A 16,319-nucleotide genomic window follows, 5' to 3' on the forward strand; every position below is an offset into this window, starting at 1 on the left:
GTGAAAGATAGACAAAATGTTCATGTCTTCACATTAGGCATTTGATTAGTTCTGGTTTTGAGGGCACCATTACCATTATGTATGTTAACTGTAACAAGTTAAAAAGTTGAGTTTCAAACCACCTGCTTTCCACCTACCACTTCACTTTAATGTTTTTGTGCTAACTTGTAATTATTTGCATCTTTAGCTATATCTCACTTGAGTTTTGTTATCTGTAATGAGCCACTGAAAGCACACACCTGCTTTCCGTGTTAGCTTTACCATATGGGTTAGCTCGAGGTAACAGGCCAATCATCTTCACTTGCAGCCCCATTTCTGTTTCTTAGTTTGGTCATAATCGGCGATGTTTTCCTCCTAAATACATCTTCCGTTATTTCTATCATACTTTTTAAAGACCTTGCATGAGCAGCTGCTCAAATCTGGGTTCATCCATTCCATTCCATACCTTGCAGTGTATTGTAAAAATATTTTATTCTAGCCCGATAGACTTTATTTTCCATTACGTGACATAGTATGAAAAAAACGGGGTAGGAGATTGTATATATTTTCTTTACTATTTGCTTATTGTATTTTATGCCACCTAATATTTCTTAGGCAGGTATTAAGACAAGGCCCATTTCTGTAATTATAGGATGAGAATCATATCTCTTTGTGATACAAAAATGCATATAATGTTAAATAGACCATGGAATGAAAGCATATGAGCCTAAGTTTTAGGGACGCGGGTGGTGCTGTGGGTTAAACCACAGAGCCTAGGACTTGCCGATCAGAAGGTCGGTTTGAATCCCCGCGACGGGGTGAGCTCCCGTTGCTCGGTCCCTGCTCCTGCCAACCTAGCAGTTCAAAAGCATGTCAAAGTGCAAGTAGATAAATAGGTACCGCTCCAGTGGGAAGGTAAACGGCGTTTCCGTGTGCTGCTCTGGTTCACCAGAAGCGGCTTAGTCATGCTGGCCACATGACCCGGAACCTGTATGCCGGCTCCCTCGGCCAATAAAGCAAGATGAGCACCACAACCCCAGAGTCGGTCACGACTGGACCTAATGGTCAGGGGTCCGTTTACCTTTACTTATCTCTCAGTTTGGTCAGTGCCTCCATGGGATGCTATCCAGGAACCTCATGTACAATTACTTTGAACTCCATGATGGGGGGGAGGGTAGTATTTAACTGTAGAAAAGAAATCAGTCTGTGGTGTAGTGGTTAGAATGAAGGACCAGTACCTAGGAGGCCAGGGTTCAGTTCCTTACTCAGCCGTGAAACTCACTGTGTGACCTTGGGCCAGTCTCTGCTTCTCAGGTTAACCTTCCTTACAGGGTTATTATGATGATAAAATTGGGGTGGGGAGTATGCTACCTTGAACTCCTTGAAGAAAAGGTGGTCTATAATGTAACAAATAAAGAAATGAGGTGAAAATTATTTCTATGGTACAAAAAGGTAGTGCTTGCATCAAAAACACTGTTATACTCCCCATCCCATTTCATTCCCCACCCCTGGTATTTCTTTTCAGATATAGCAATCCTTCTAATCTTCCTTGTTTAATTAAGAGAGAGAGATGAAGTTTGGTTTTGGAGTTCATCATAGATTTCCTCTTGCCCTGCATAAAAATATATTCTGTGTGATGGGGAAAAGGGAAGTCCACATACCTGATGTTTTACATGTGACTCTCACTCTTTGTGCAAGGCCTTGCATTTGTTGAGTCCAAATGAAATGGAATGTATAAGTAATTTATATGAGTAATTGCATGATTAATGTTCTATTCTGGGGTTATGCAAAATACGTTGTGCTTCTGTAATTACATAGCTCCAGTGACTGTATGTCAGCTGTCTAATTAGTATTTTTTGTAAGATTACATAAATGTGAGTAGTGAGGAAAATTATATTTAAAAAATTCTAATACTTTGACAAAGAATTCTTTGTAATAACACAAGAACATTTTAAATGTTATGAAAAAGCAGAGTTGTCTATTTATTACATCCTTGCAACTTCCTAGATCACAATAAATAACAATAGTAGTTTTAAGCACCCATTTTGTAAGCTATTGCATGCAGATTCCACCCCCCTTTCAGTTTGTTTTACAGATTTTTCTACAGTGATTAGACCTCATGAAATGCATACTGCTTTGATCTGTGACCTTTTTGTGGTGCTAATCGGGTTCCTGATATCATTATACCTTGCTCATTAATCATATTTCCTACATCCCATCAGCCAACCAGACAGCCCAAGCCTCTGTTTCAGCCCTGTGCCTGGCAGGTTTCTGCTTTTCCAGATTATTACACTGTGATACTTTGGCTTCTCATAACCAGACCCACATCAAGCTGTGTACTACAATTAAAGTCAGATGGTCCTCAGGTTGAACAGGGATATAGTGTTGCAGCTGTCCGTCTTTTATTGGAATAGACCAGCAAGGGGAACAGATGATATATAGGACAGTACATAATAACAGATTGTACAGTATCAGGTCAATAGCAGGGGTTCACAATGCTAATTGGCAGACATAGTTACTTTAATCTAGCTCCCAGTATTAAAAAATAACAAGATGGGGTTTCATTAAAGCAGATTAGATATATCTTTGCCTTTGTCTTGGGAGAAAGAAGTAGGGGGGAATGTGAGGATATAAACTACAGTGACTTATGAAACCCAAAGGTTGATACTTTAAAAAAAAAAAAAAGCAGCAAAAAAAATCAAGTTTAAACTGTAACAAAGGATTAGGTTAGCATCCCCTTTAAAAATCTGGGGGAACAACAATATATTCAGCTGGTATTCAAAAGCCATTGAAAAGGGTTCTAGATAAGTGGGCAAGGGAACTTCCTGAATAGGGCTCCTGATGATGGGCTTTATGGCTGGGCATGCTTGTATGGCATCAGATATTCTTCCAGTCCCAAACTGTTTAGCTACTTTGAATTAGAAACACAAGCAAATTTGTAGCTAGTGAACTGATATGATAGGTACCTTACTCTTACTCCCAGTCATTAGCTTTGTTGTGGTATCTTGAACTTCCTGAAGTTTCTGAAGTCTTTGAAGGAAATCTTAAATTATGTGCATTGTAGCAATCTAGCCTGAATGTTTTTGTAGCACGGAGAACTATAGCCAGGTCTTTTTGGCGTACTTCCAAATGATTGTCGGCTTTTTGCTCATGTAATGTTCCAAATAACATTTTCAGATGCAGAAACTAGATTTTTGGTCCTCAGTGCAGTCATTCACATTTTCTATAGCTTGATCAGTATGTTTTGCTTCCTTTTGTCGACCCTTAGAAAGGTAAACAAATTTAAACAGTATTTTTTCCCCTAAGCTTGTTTTGATTAACTGTCAAATTGTTTAAATGTCACCTTGCTTTTTGCCATTTATTGCTTCAGTCATTCCATGACTTAACCTGTTGTATCCTAAAGCTGTAATGGCCATACAGTGGTACCTCGGGTTACATACGCTTCAGGTTACATACGCTTCAGGTTTCACACTCCACTAAGCCAGAATAGTGCTTCAGGTTAAGAACTTTGCTTCAGGATGAGAACAGAAATCGTGCTCCGGTGGCACGGTGGCAGCAGGAGACCCCATTAGCTAAAGTGGTGCTTCAGGTTAAAAATAGTTTCAGGTTACGTACGGACCTCCGGAACGAATTAAGTACTTAACCCGAGGTACCACTGTACTTCATTCATGGATTATACTAGTTTGGTAGGCAATCTATGCAAATTTCTTATTGTCGGGGGCAGCCAGGAACATTTGCCGCTAGAGGCAAAAACCCTGGCACTGCCCCCCACTTCCTGTCCCTCACTGATGCCTGGCACTTGCCACTGCGAGGTGCTGCTGGGTGCTTGGTATCTTCTGCTCCTTGACCTGCGCAGTGGCCCACTCATGGCAGTGGCATGCTCCTCTAATTGCCCCTGGCCTGCCACAAAGAGAATGAGGGGGTGGAATATGGGGGCGTAGGGGAAAGTAGAGGAGTGTGCTGCCACCCATGAGCATGCTGCTGCAGCCTGGAGTCGAGGAGCAGGAGGTAGCAAGTGCTAGGCAGTGGTGAGCTCCCAGCAGTGGCAAGTGCTCCTGGTGAGTGAGATGATGAGAACCGCAGACCACCTGCTCACCAATCTCTCACTTGTCTTGCCACTATGGGTGGTGGCTTCTTCTCCTTTCAGGGTGACATCCCCTCTCAGGGTGCTGTCCCGAAGCAGCTTGCTTCAGACTGCTTCACGGGTGGACTGGTTGTGCTTATTATGGAGTGATACCGCCTATAAGATTCAGCTCACCCGCACCGTGAATTTGCCTACAACCCTACAGCGATTTTTCGTGATGTTTTAGCATTTCAAAAGATAACAGAAACTGTTACCCACAATGTAAATGAGACTTTATTCTACAATACTTCTGACATAGACTGCAAGTACTGCCATCAAGAGTCTCTCTTAATGAATCTCTTGAGAAGGTAGCATGGACAGAGATCTGATTTCAGGAAGTTGGAATCCAGATAGTAAGAGAAGTTCTGATTCTGCATTATCTCTGAGAGCTGTAAGGTATGACTGCTGTTTCAACAAGGGTTTAAGCTCAACTGAGTACCGAAATAGGAACTGAGGCCGTCGGTTGGGCTGAATACCCCAGCCGTAGGAAGCTGCCTTATATTGTCATTGACCCTTATAGCTCATTATTGTCTACTCTGGAGATATCAGTGTACTGGAAGAAGCAAAGATCACCAGTGTTGAAGTAATGATTCTTCAACATCAACTTTGTTGGACTGGTCATGTTGTTCTGATGCCTGATGATCGTCTTCCAAAGCAACTACTCTATTCCGAACTTAAAAATGGAAAGCGTAATGCTGGTGGTCAACAAAAGAGGTTTAAAGACTGCCTCAAGACAAATCTTAAAAAATGAAGTATAAACACTGACAACTGGGAAACACTGGCCTGTGAGCGCTCCAGTTGGAGAACAGCCTTTACCAAAGGTGTAATGGGCTTTGAAGACACTCAAACTCAGGACACAAGGGAGAAACGTGCTAAGAGGAAGGCATGCTTGGCAAATCCACACCGTGATCAACTCCCTTCGGGAAACCAACGTCCCCACTGTGGAAGGATGTGTGGATCCAGATTTGGCCTCCACAGTCACTTACAGACTCATTGTTAAAACTGTGTTTATGGAAGACAAACTTAGTCGGCTACGAGTGATCACCAAAGAAGAAGACTAGAGATAACCAAAGTTGTTCATTCCAGGTGTTGATGGACTCCAACCTCCATCAGCCCATGCCAGCATGGCCAGCGTTGAGGAGTGATTGAAATTATAGCACAACTGTCTGTTAACAGTTGTCCAGGGTTTCAGGAAGCGGTCTTCTCCAGCCCTATCTGGAGATGCCTTTGTTTGCAAAGCATGTGCATGGCTGATCTACGTTCCTGCCCCATGCTAAGAACTAGCTGAAATTTAAAGGGGTAGAGCTTTGCCAGCACTAGGTGGCCTGCAGGTATATCCCCAGCTTTAGGTACAGACCGTTTAAGGGAGAGTGAATGCCCTTGAGCAATTGATGAGGCAGTGGAGCTGTTAATTGTGATATATTGCTTCAGCAGTTTAGACGATGGCCTTGGGTCAGTGTCAAGCATCGAGTGATTGTGTGGCCTGAATATTACTTTTCCTGAGACCTAGATCTCAGGTCATCTTCATGATTAAGGGTTCCCAAAGCAGATACCTTGGTTGTCCACCTGTAGACAGTCTTGAGTATATTCTTGAAGAAGGATTCCATTATCTCTCTTAGTGACACCATTTCAAAATTCAGCTACTAAAAGCATTTAACGGAATTCAGTTACTTAGTTTGTATGCAAAAATGCAGGCATTCTTGAAGCCTAGAGGCCAACTCTGTATGGAAACTACTCCCCTGCATAAATGGAACTTCTGAGATACAGGATCACTTGAAAGGAAAGGTGGCAGGCTGCATACTCCCAGTGTGGTGTAGTGGTTAAGAGTGCTAGACTTGTAATCTGAGGAACCGGGTTCGCGTCTCCGCTCCTCCACATGCAGCTGCTGGGTGACCTTGGGCTAGTCACACTTCTCTGAAAGTCTCTCAGCCCCACTCACCTCACAGAGTGTTTGTTGTGGGGGAGGAAGGGAAAGGAGTATGTTAGCCACTTTGAGACTCCTTCGGGTAGTGATAAGGCGGGATATCAAATCCAAACTCCTCCTCTTCTTCTTCTCCTCAGTATCTGATCCAGGGCAGGCTAGAGCCTTTCCCAGTGAGTGATCATTGTAAAGTGAAAGACTTCAGGCAACCTGGAGATCTTCTTTCAAGGAAAATTATTTGCCATTGATTGGGGAGAGTGGGGAAGGAGTACCTCACTAGAGTAGGAATTTGAATTCCTTATTAGGGACAGAACTGGATTGAGGCACTGTCTGCAGCTATTGTTCTCAGAACAAATAGATGAGATGGGTCCCTGTATTTGCTCAGTTTATTCAAGGAACCATATATGTTGGACTGAATTGAAGGGGCTGGGAGATGTATTATGATGGGAGTAGAATCAGTATTGTGACTGATTGACTGGTAAAGTGGTTGATTTGTTGCATTGTTTCAATTTATTTGACTTTTGCCTAATCTAGAAAACACTAAACAATTACTGTTTCTGCCAGCTACCATGACAACAGTATTCTGGGCTTCTAACCAGGCGATCTGTTCTTGCTTTTAAGTGCCTTCCCTTTCTCCTTCATAGGCAATTAATTAATTAGAGAACTAACAGTTATTTTCAAAACCATGCATTTTCTTTCATGCTGATATTCCAGTGGTCAGATCTGCAAATGTAAATGGAAAGTCTTGTGCTTAAAGCATTTGACTGTCACTCTGAAGTTTATGTTTGCTTCTTTGTTTTGTTCAGGCCAGAGTGCCTTTTCTATTCTGTGGCATCTAGTGCACTTGGGTATAAATAAATGTTGTTAGTAGTGATAGTATATTCTCTTGTAACAGGATGGTGTGAGCATGTTTAATGTTAAAGTAGATTTGATACCTTGAGACATCAAAATGTGTGTAAACCAATAATGATAAGTGTGGAAATCATGCTGTGCCTATAGGTTCATATACTTAAGCAAAATGGCACCATTACAATCACTTACTCTTATCTCTTCCGTACGAAGAGTTATAGAAGCCACATGCTTAGCCATTCCTGGCTTGGGAGTATATGGTCTCTTAACTACACAGCAACAAAGAGACAGAGATTCTAAATGCTCCATGCATACACATTACCACCAAAAATATATATTGTAATGGCATGTGGGTTGAGTAGGAGAGAAAGTGTCATTTTACAAGGGATGTGGGCAGGTACATTTAATTTCTGCATGCAGAAGCACTTTCCTCCTGTCTTGGTCAAAGCTGGAGCAGAGAGCATCTAGTGTGTAGATTGGTAGCATCTGTCTCCCTGCAGTAGTGTCCCCCAAGCACTTTAGTCGACAGGCGTGAGCAGCAGCTATATAGGAAAAGGTAAAAGTGTGTACATGGGGAAAACAGGTTTTGGCTCACCTTCAACAATTTTGATGATTTCAACCTGTTTGTGTTGGGTCATGTCCAGAGGAGTTGTTGCCAACTGAGAGCACTCTCCTGGATCCAATCCACTGTTCTTTAGAATTTAATTGGAGCTCCTATCTGCTTGGCCCCATGCTGTGTTCCATTTCCTAGCCTTGCTAGAGTTTGACAAAGAAATGAAACCTGCAAAACTGGTATCTGTCTCTATCTATCTATCTATCTATCTATCTATCTATCTATCTCTATCTAATCTACAGTCACCATGTTAACATTTTTTCTCAGATTCCCTTAGACCTTACTACCTTACACCAGACTCAGAAATAAAAAGTTTTGTATTTATTTACAAATACTGTATATACACCAGGGTCATTCATATAAATAAAATCTCTCATCCAGCGTGCCTGCTATTTTCACTTTTTCTTGAAACTGCAGCATTCATTATCTTACACTTCCCCAGTCAAGCGAAGAAATGCTGCTTGAATTTAATTCCCTCGAGGACAGTAGTGCCATCTCTTACCTTATACATCTTCCTTGCTTTATAGGCTGCATTAATAGAGAAGTACAAATGAGTGATTCCACCCCCTCTCAGTTTACTGCCTAGAGTAAGTCTTCCTCATATTGCATATTGATGCAGCCTCAAGTTGAGTGGCTCGTGCAATTCTTTTGTTGGAAGATATTTTCAGAAAGGTGTACTATTTCCTAAATAAAAATGAAAGGAGAAAACAGTTCATAAAAACAAAGGGATTTGTCTAAATTTTTTATGATTTGAAAGTTATCTGGCAGGCTCTGATAGCTAGAAACAGGAAAGTGCAGAACACCACAAAGGTTCTCCTACAACTGCTGGCATCATCCGAGGCTTTCGCTCTAGGCTTGCTTTTTATGGGCAGACTCAAGATGGATGAATCAGCCTGCCCACAGCTTTGTCCCATTCAGCATTCAGATTCCCTCTCCACACCAAGTTCCACATACAGGAGCTTTTGTGAGTTTCGCCAGGGGTCTCAAGGATGGAAAATGACATCTCTCCATGCACAGCTGTTTGTCTAGCCTCTGCCCTTTTATCCAGCAGCTAAAAAATTAAAAACAAATTATTGAAGTATTAAAATAAAAGATAATAATAAAAGTATTATTTATACCCCACCCATCTGCCTGGGTTTCACCAGCCACTCTGGGCGGCTCACAATACACATAAAATACATATTATTTACATACATACATACATACATACATACATTGATGATGATGATGTGAATACTACAACCAGCAACCTAACTCATGGTTCTTGAGTTTAATACAATAATGCACATTTTTAGATTGATTTTATTTTCAAAGTTTATAGCAAAATTTCTCCTCCCCAAGGTATCTGGGGCAGCATGCGCATAACAAAAATCAAAAATTAATTTTAAATTATATTTTTATTCCTTCTCAAGTTCTGCACTCTTCATAGTTAGACTGAGATTTCATCTGTTGTTTCACACACATGCCCTTCCATCTGCTTTTCAGTAGCAGCTTATTTTGGAAATCATTGCTGCTAGATGTGAGATGACCTCCGTCTTTAGAGCAACTCTGAAATTCTGTGATTTGTGCCATCCAATCTTTCCCACTTTAAAAGAAGGCAGATGCTTCGTAAAATATTGATTTTTAACATGCCTTTTCCAATTGAGTGAGATGTTTTAATTTAGTGTCTCTTCTTCCATTATCTTTTTTTGCCCCCTTTTTTCATGGTTCTGTGTATTTAGTCTGTGAGCCTCCAGGCAGGGTTTTGTTGTTTTCAGTTTTGTGTTTTTATGTAGTACATCACTTTGTTTTCTTCCAGGCGCTTAAAAGATTATAGTGGTGGTGATGATAATATGTAGAGAAGGGTAAAGGGGCTTTGAATGCTGGAATCATAAAATAGTTACATTTGTGTGTGTGTGTGTGTGTGTGTGAGAGAGAGAGAGAGAGAGAGAGAGTATAAGCATTCAATAAGAAGGTTTGTAAATTCATTTTTCCTTTATCTGATTAGGTAGTCTACATTTTAGGCAATGATGTGTGAACAAATCTCAGGAATTCTTAAGTTCTTGGGGCAAGTTGTACATTTGTGACTCACTGATTAGTAGATAAAGCATAATACCTCTTAATTTGGGGTCACAAGTGCTCAACTGTCATGTGCTGACCTTTTAGTCATTACATTTTGAAGTCATGTCATTCAGGAGGCTGGGGAGAAATTTGAAGGACAATTCTGAATGACTGGAGTTTACTTGGAGTTCCTGTTCATACAATAATGTGTATAGGTTACACACTTGCGTTATGAATAATGCAGATAAATCCACACGTGATATGCTATAAATATGAGTGGTTGGATGAAAAAGGTAGAACTTGAAGCATAAAACAAACCCAAAGTTTCAGGATTCATAAAGTTTGTAGATGCTGAAATTTTCAGTTTCTGAGTTCAAAGCAAAATTTATAAACCTTAAGGACTCTGTTGATGTGAAAAAGTTAGGTACTTTTGTTTTCCCAGTGGCTTCTACTTAATGGTGTTGTGTTAGGAAAGAAATTCAGAAGGGTGAATAGGGAGAAGGGGGATCCTTTAAGCAAAGGGCAGCAATCTATCTCTTTATCTAAATTATCTGTGTGAGGAATTTTGGCACTGCTGGAGGATGGTGGGGCAAACCCTCCAAAATTGTCTAGGGGAGGAAGTGTGCTACAGGCAACGAGACGTTACTGTGAAGCTTAAGCAGTCAATTTATCTGTCTTACTAGGTGACCATTATGTGGTTGTTTTAGCAGCCACAAATATTGTCAGAACAAATGAATTCCAAGATAATGAGTATGTCAAGGCTTTCTGACACTGGTGGGTGTGCCATCACAAATTAACTAGTATTAAAATCTTTTCAGTACACACTTGTCTAAGTTTCCAAACTTTTAAAACTCAGCTAGAATATTTATGTCAAACATCAGCTCTCAACAGACTTCAAATGATGCAGACATGGATGTGTGTTCTAGTCAGTGAGGAATGAGATTGGCTTATTTTTTTATATATTTATAGAATGGCTGTGAAGATAATTGTGAGAATCTATGTATTCAGTCCTGCTTTGTGTATCCAGTTTCTGTGGACACAGGTGGCACTGTGGGTAAAACCTCAGTGTCTAGGACTTGCCGATCGTATGGTCGGCGGTTCGAATCCCCGCGGCGGGGTGAGCTCCCGTCGTTCGGTCCCAGCTTCTGCCCACCTAGCAGTTCGAAAGCACTCTTAAGTGCAAGTAGATAAATAGGGACCGCTTTATAGCGGGAAGGTAAACGGTGTTTCCGTGTGCTGTGCTGGTGCTGGCCCGCCAGCTGCAGCTTCATCACGCTGGCCACATGACCCGGAAGTGTCCTCGGACGGCGCCGGCTCACGGCCTCTAGAGCGAGATGAGCACGCAACCCTAGAGTTGGACACGACTGGCCTGTACGGGCAGGGGTACCTTTACCTTTACCTTATGTATTCAGTCCTGCTTTGTGTATCCAGTTTCTGTGAGCAAAAGTTACAGATAAATAGAAAGAGCTGGCTTTTTATTGTTTGTTGCAGTCAAAACAAGGGCAGGATTAATAACTGCACACTTTCAATGAATAAATGATCAGTTCAAGATTTAGTACATTAATTTGCAGGGCTCAGGCAATTGATGGGGTTGAGAATTAGAAACCCAGTTTGTTATTGACCTATAACTCCCATCGTCCTGATCATTAACTATGCTTGCGCTGATGGGACTAATAACATCTGGAGAGCCCCAGTTTCCTCACCCTATTCTAGGAGATGCTCTTGCAAGCCCAGGCAGGACCTGGCTTGATGGCAGTAGGCAAAGCTCTTAAGTGATCCCAGTAAAGAAAGCACTAATCAGTTATCAATTCTATTTCTTTCTCCTCGCAACATTAGCTTGGATGCTTAGGAAGAAATTTTAGGTTGTGAGCCAATATATCTCTATATAGTTTGTTATATGCCATGAACTGTGACTGCAGGTGTGTAATCATCTCTTGGGTAGAAAGAGGAGTGCACCTCCATCCTCTAGTCTAAAGAATCCAGAAAGTTAAGATCCAAATGACAGCCCTCTAAAATTTCTTCCAGATCAGATGTCATTTTGCAACTTCTCATAGATAGGCTTATTATTATTAATATTATTAAAACTTCCATCCTGCCTTTCTTTCCCAAAGACTCCAGGGTGGCAAACAACAAAATAGCAAAATAATACTTTTTTAAAAAAAAATTAAAAACCATTTTAAGTAGTCACATATCCTCACAGCTAATAATTTAAAGGTTGCCAGGGACAGTATATCTCACCCATCAAATGCCTGAGTGAACTTCTCCTACTAGATTTTACCAGCCACATTGGACAGGGATCAAGAGGATACATTGTCGAGTTCACAGCGGCAAGTGTTCTGGCCATATCGTTAGGCAGCAACAACTTGTGCTAGACGATGCTCCAGGGACCTCAAATGGACCTGCACTAATTGTGGAATCAAGTTTGACATGGTTCTGAATGATTTTGCCCTCAAAGTGCTGTGCAAATATCTCACAGCAAGCTGTTGAGTGGTCTGTTAATGACAAGACCCTGGTCTGGACCAATCAATCTACAGCTCTGCTGTTTAGTTCACTGAAGATGGAGGTCAATAAGTATGTTCTCTTTCCTGCTGCCAGTACCACATGGTAAATGCAACTGTGCACTCATACCTGTGTTTGGTCAAATTTGTGTTGGGACTTGTGCCACCTGTGCTCTAGCTGTTGGCCAGCCTGCTTCAACATTTGGAGCTCAGAAAAAGCCTCAGGGTCCCTTTGGCTTAGAGAGGATGCTTAGGAGAGTGAATCAATGGGCCTCTCCATCTTTCCACTCCACAGTGAGATTAGAACCTCAGCCATGCTGCCTGGAAATTCTCCCAGGGCATATTTATTTATTTAAAAATGTATACCCTGCTTTATAAGGCACTTCCTCCATAATCTACAATAAAAAACACACTCCACATAACAATAGAATATAGAAATACAAATGCAGTATGCCGTCATAACAATAAACCAGCATAAAATCTCAAGAAATGGAAAATAAAGCATAATAGGGATTATAAAAGCAGCATTGAGACATAAAATGCTAAGGATTAAATCCTTTTTGTAGTGAAAAACCAGATTGAGGGTATGATCAGCGTTATATGTTGGGTGCATGATTTATTGTGCTGCCCCATGGTTGTCATAATGGCCATCAAGACCTGAACCAGCTCAGGCAACATGGAACTGGATCCTCACCAAGACTAACGTCCTCAAATTCTCTATCATCACGCCAGAAACCTCCTCCACCAGCTCAGTAATGGAGGTGGCTGAGCAGCGGGATGGGTGATACAGCCAGCAAGATCCCTGTCCTGTCTGTAACCCAACACCAAGTACAAAGTCTCACATCCAGCTCCCAGATGCATTGGTTTTCTGGTAATAATGATGGTAGTTTTTATGAATGACTACCATGCCCCTATTCCGTGGTCCACCTGGCCTCAACTGCGCTACACTGAATTCCCAGGCAACCACACCTGGTTAAGATCAGAGTGCCTCAGCTCAGCTCTTAATAATGCATACCACATCAACCGCCTCATCCACGATCAGATCAGTTACTTCGTTGTGGACCACTTTAGCCACAATATTGGCCATAGTGACCCCCTCTGCCAAAGCAACCTTCAACAGGAGGATTTTGCAGAATGATTTTGATGCAGTCAGTTCTGACTTTTCCATTTTATTACTGCTCACCCTAGTTTGACTATTACTAACAGGAGGCAGATCACAAAGAAAAGTCTTACATTTTATTAGTAGACTCCTGTTCTTCCTGGTGTAAGCAGGAAGTCTGGTACAGCCTCAAATAATTTCTACATTTAGGATAGAGGTAGTTGAGGAATTTTGGATCTACCCACTCCAGTGTCCTCCTGTCTGCTTCCCCTTAGTTCAGGTTAAGTTTCTTTCTTCGTTTTTGTTGTCGTTTTATTTAGAATCAGTTCTAGGCCTGGAAAATGAACCTTCCACACAGGTTCTTGTGCAATCTGCACAGGAAGGAGTGCCCTTCCTGGGTGGCATTTCTGCTTCAAGAACCCTGCCTGCTACCTGCAGGAGATGCAGTGATGGGTCCTGATTGTTCTAATAACATTAAGAAGAGCAGGCATTTACTAGTAGATTCCATTTTTATTATCATGGAGGGGGATAATTTCATTGTACTCCTCTATAGTTTTTAGGATTAAAACTCTTGCATGAAATCTACTAATAAATTCGGTTGTCGCATGATTTGCCTGAAAGCTAATCAAACCGAAATGTATGTTTTGGTTCACCTCATAAGAATGTAGGAATTTTGTTGTCTAACACAGGTGAATTTTCTCTAACAGATTTAAATTGGCAAAGGAGAATGATTTAAACTGGTTTCCTTTCTTAGCCAATTATAAATGAACTGTTGGTTTAAAGTTGTAGTTCAAGTTGCTTTAAGACTGTTTATAATGTATCCTTTGAAAAGCAATTGGTGCCTGTCTTTTGTTGCAAAGCAGTAAGTCTGGGGCACAGAGCCTGCAGAGCAGTAAAGGAATTTGATTTTACTCATTTCTAAAATTAAAGACAAATATCTGTTTCTATTGGATTATAAACAGGTTCTGGACAGCTTCAGCTGCTACATAAGCCAGGGATATTTTAATTTGCTGGGCAGACATGTTTACTGTGTACTATGTAGTTTATGAGTGTTACCATAAATGAGGTAATCTTGCATCTTGGTTTCCATGTGTGAAACATTACATGAGCAAATGCAGCTGGGTTGTTAGTTGATGATATTAGTGGACTTTATTTGGACATAAACTATGTGCTGAACTGTTTAAAATATTTGCTTTAAAGCTGGTAATGCTGTTTGCTTTAGCGCTTTTATACAACTTCAGTGAAATTAAAATTCACAAAAGGTGCACATCTTAACCTCAGTGTTAGCAATGAAGATTCAAAAAGTAACACCACGTTCCTGATAAAAGTAAACGTTATATTCCTTCCTGATAACAGTTTGTGTTAAGCATGCACATGAACAGTAGCTAGCATGGTAAAGTGGAGCCAAACTCTGTTTGTGGAAAGTATCCCTGTCTCATTTGGGGAGATTGCCCCCCTGTGCCATAGCCCACCTTAACAGCCAGGTACTCACAACTCTCTGGAGATGTTTTGTGGGAAGCTAATGGTCTGCTGGGGGGAGTGACAGGAAATTCACATCCTGTCTACTTTCTTCCATGGGTTTTTCTCTGTATTGAGACCACTGTGTTTTGCTGTATACATTTGAAAAATCCAAAGACATAATTTTTATAAAATCTTATTGAGAGTTTAAAAAAATCTTAGTGAAAGTAAAAACAAATAGTTCAAATATATTTTGAAATTTACTGCTGTTCCTAAATTAAAGTTTCATGGTGAAAGCTTGTTGGTAGTAAATAATATTTTTGAACTCTGGATGGATTTACAATTGCATTTGCAGAACCCACATCTATTCAGCATTCTTAGCATTCAATATATGAAACTGTTACTATTTTTGCACACTTTAGTACTTCAAGGTATACCTTTAATTAGCAACTTATACAAAGATTAGATATGGCCTTTGATTAATAACTACTGAAAGCAAATTGCACATCATTTATTTTTATTTTACTTTTTTAAAAAAAATTCTAGGAATTCTTTTACTGTGGGATAGTTTTAAGCTGGATGCCAGTAGAAAAGGACTTGGAAAATAATTACAAATTGTTGTGGGCTGTTTAATGTATAAGATGGAGGATGGGGGGGGGGAGGAAGACAGGGGTCAAGGAAAACGATGTAATACTATAATGTTTTTAGATGTATACATGGCATTCCTACATTGGTTCAATTTGTTAAGCTACCTGACGTCTTCATGCGTAGTTTAAACAAGATTTTGTTCTTGGGCTGCTCTTCCTTTTTAGCTTTCTTCTTAAGGAGAAGGATGATAAATGGAAATATAAACATAGCATGAGAATGTGAACTAGCTCCCAAACATTTCAATAGGTTTGTATAAACAACTGGTCATTGTTACCTTTAGTTGGATTACAGTTTCCCTCAACGCAGTAAGGCACTTCATCTGTGTTTTGGTGTATTTGCTTAAAGACCTCGGTGTTTAAATAATGGTTATATAATTATACATTCATTAAACATTTCATTTTAAGACATAATATCATAATAACCTGGACTGAAGAAAAATTGCCCGAAAACGGACAAGTCTTAACTTTAAACCATTTGTTTTACTGAGTTCATTTTAATTGTGTCTCTTTAAAACAGGGTATTTTATCCTTTGTCATTGTATGCATACTGGCCATAGATGTCTTTAAATGTTCACTGTATAGGTTGGACCACATGACCATAGCCTAGAAGAAACATGGGGGAGAGTACATAGCTCAGTTGCAGAGCACATACTTTTCCCCATTTCAGTCCCTGGATAGGAAAGGCTTGTGCCCGAAATCTCTGTCAAGAACTGCCAACAGTATAGAAAATACCAAACTAGATGAGCCATTGGTCTGACACAGTATAAGATAGTTTGCTATGTGTCACTTGGGATTGAACGTGAGATCCCATTGGGAACCAGCACAAATGAGTATCTGAAATAAATTGAAACAGCAGAAATAAAATGTTTTCTACTAAGTTCTTACTTCTTTCATTTCCCGAAGCTACGACCTAATATTTTACTTTTTAAAGAGATTTCGAATATACAATTTTATTTTTGGAGTAAGAGAATGAATAATATTGCAGCTGAAATCAGAATGAAAATGTTCATACCTTGATGAGTAAAGCAGTATTAAATCTATTTTTAAAAAACTTTCTAAGGGGGTGTTTTTGGAAACGAGGCTAATCCACAC

The 16,319-nt window shown here is 40.3% G+C and overlaps 1 protein-coding gene across 4 annotated transcripts in view; it reads left to right on the plus strand.

Moving 5' to 3' along the window:
• Window positions 1-16,319, plus strand: part of LRBA (LPS responsive beige-like anchor protein) — a 360,426-nt gene that overhangs the window by 278,882 nt on the left and 65,225 nt on the right. The window lies entirely within an intron of this gene.

This window comes from Podarcis pityusensis (genome assembly GCF_964106645.2).
Source record: "Podarcis pityusensis genome assembly, chromosome: 9".
NCBI lineage: Eukaryota > Metazoa > Chordata > Lepidosauria > Squamata > Lacertidae > Podarcis > Podarcis pityusensis.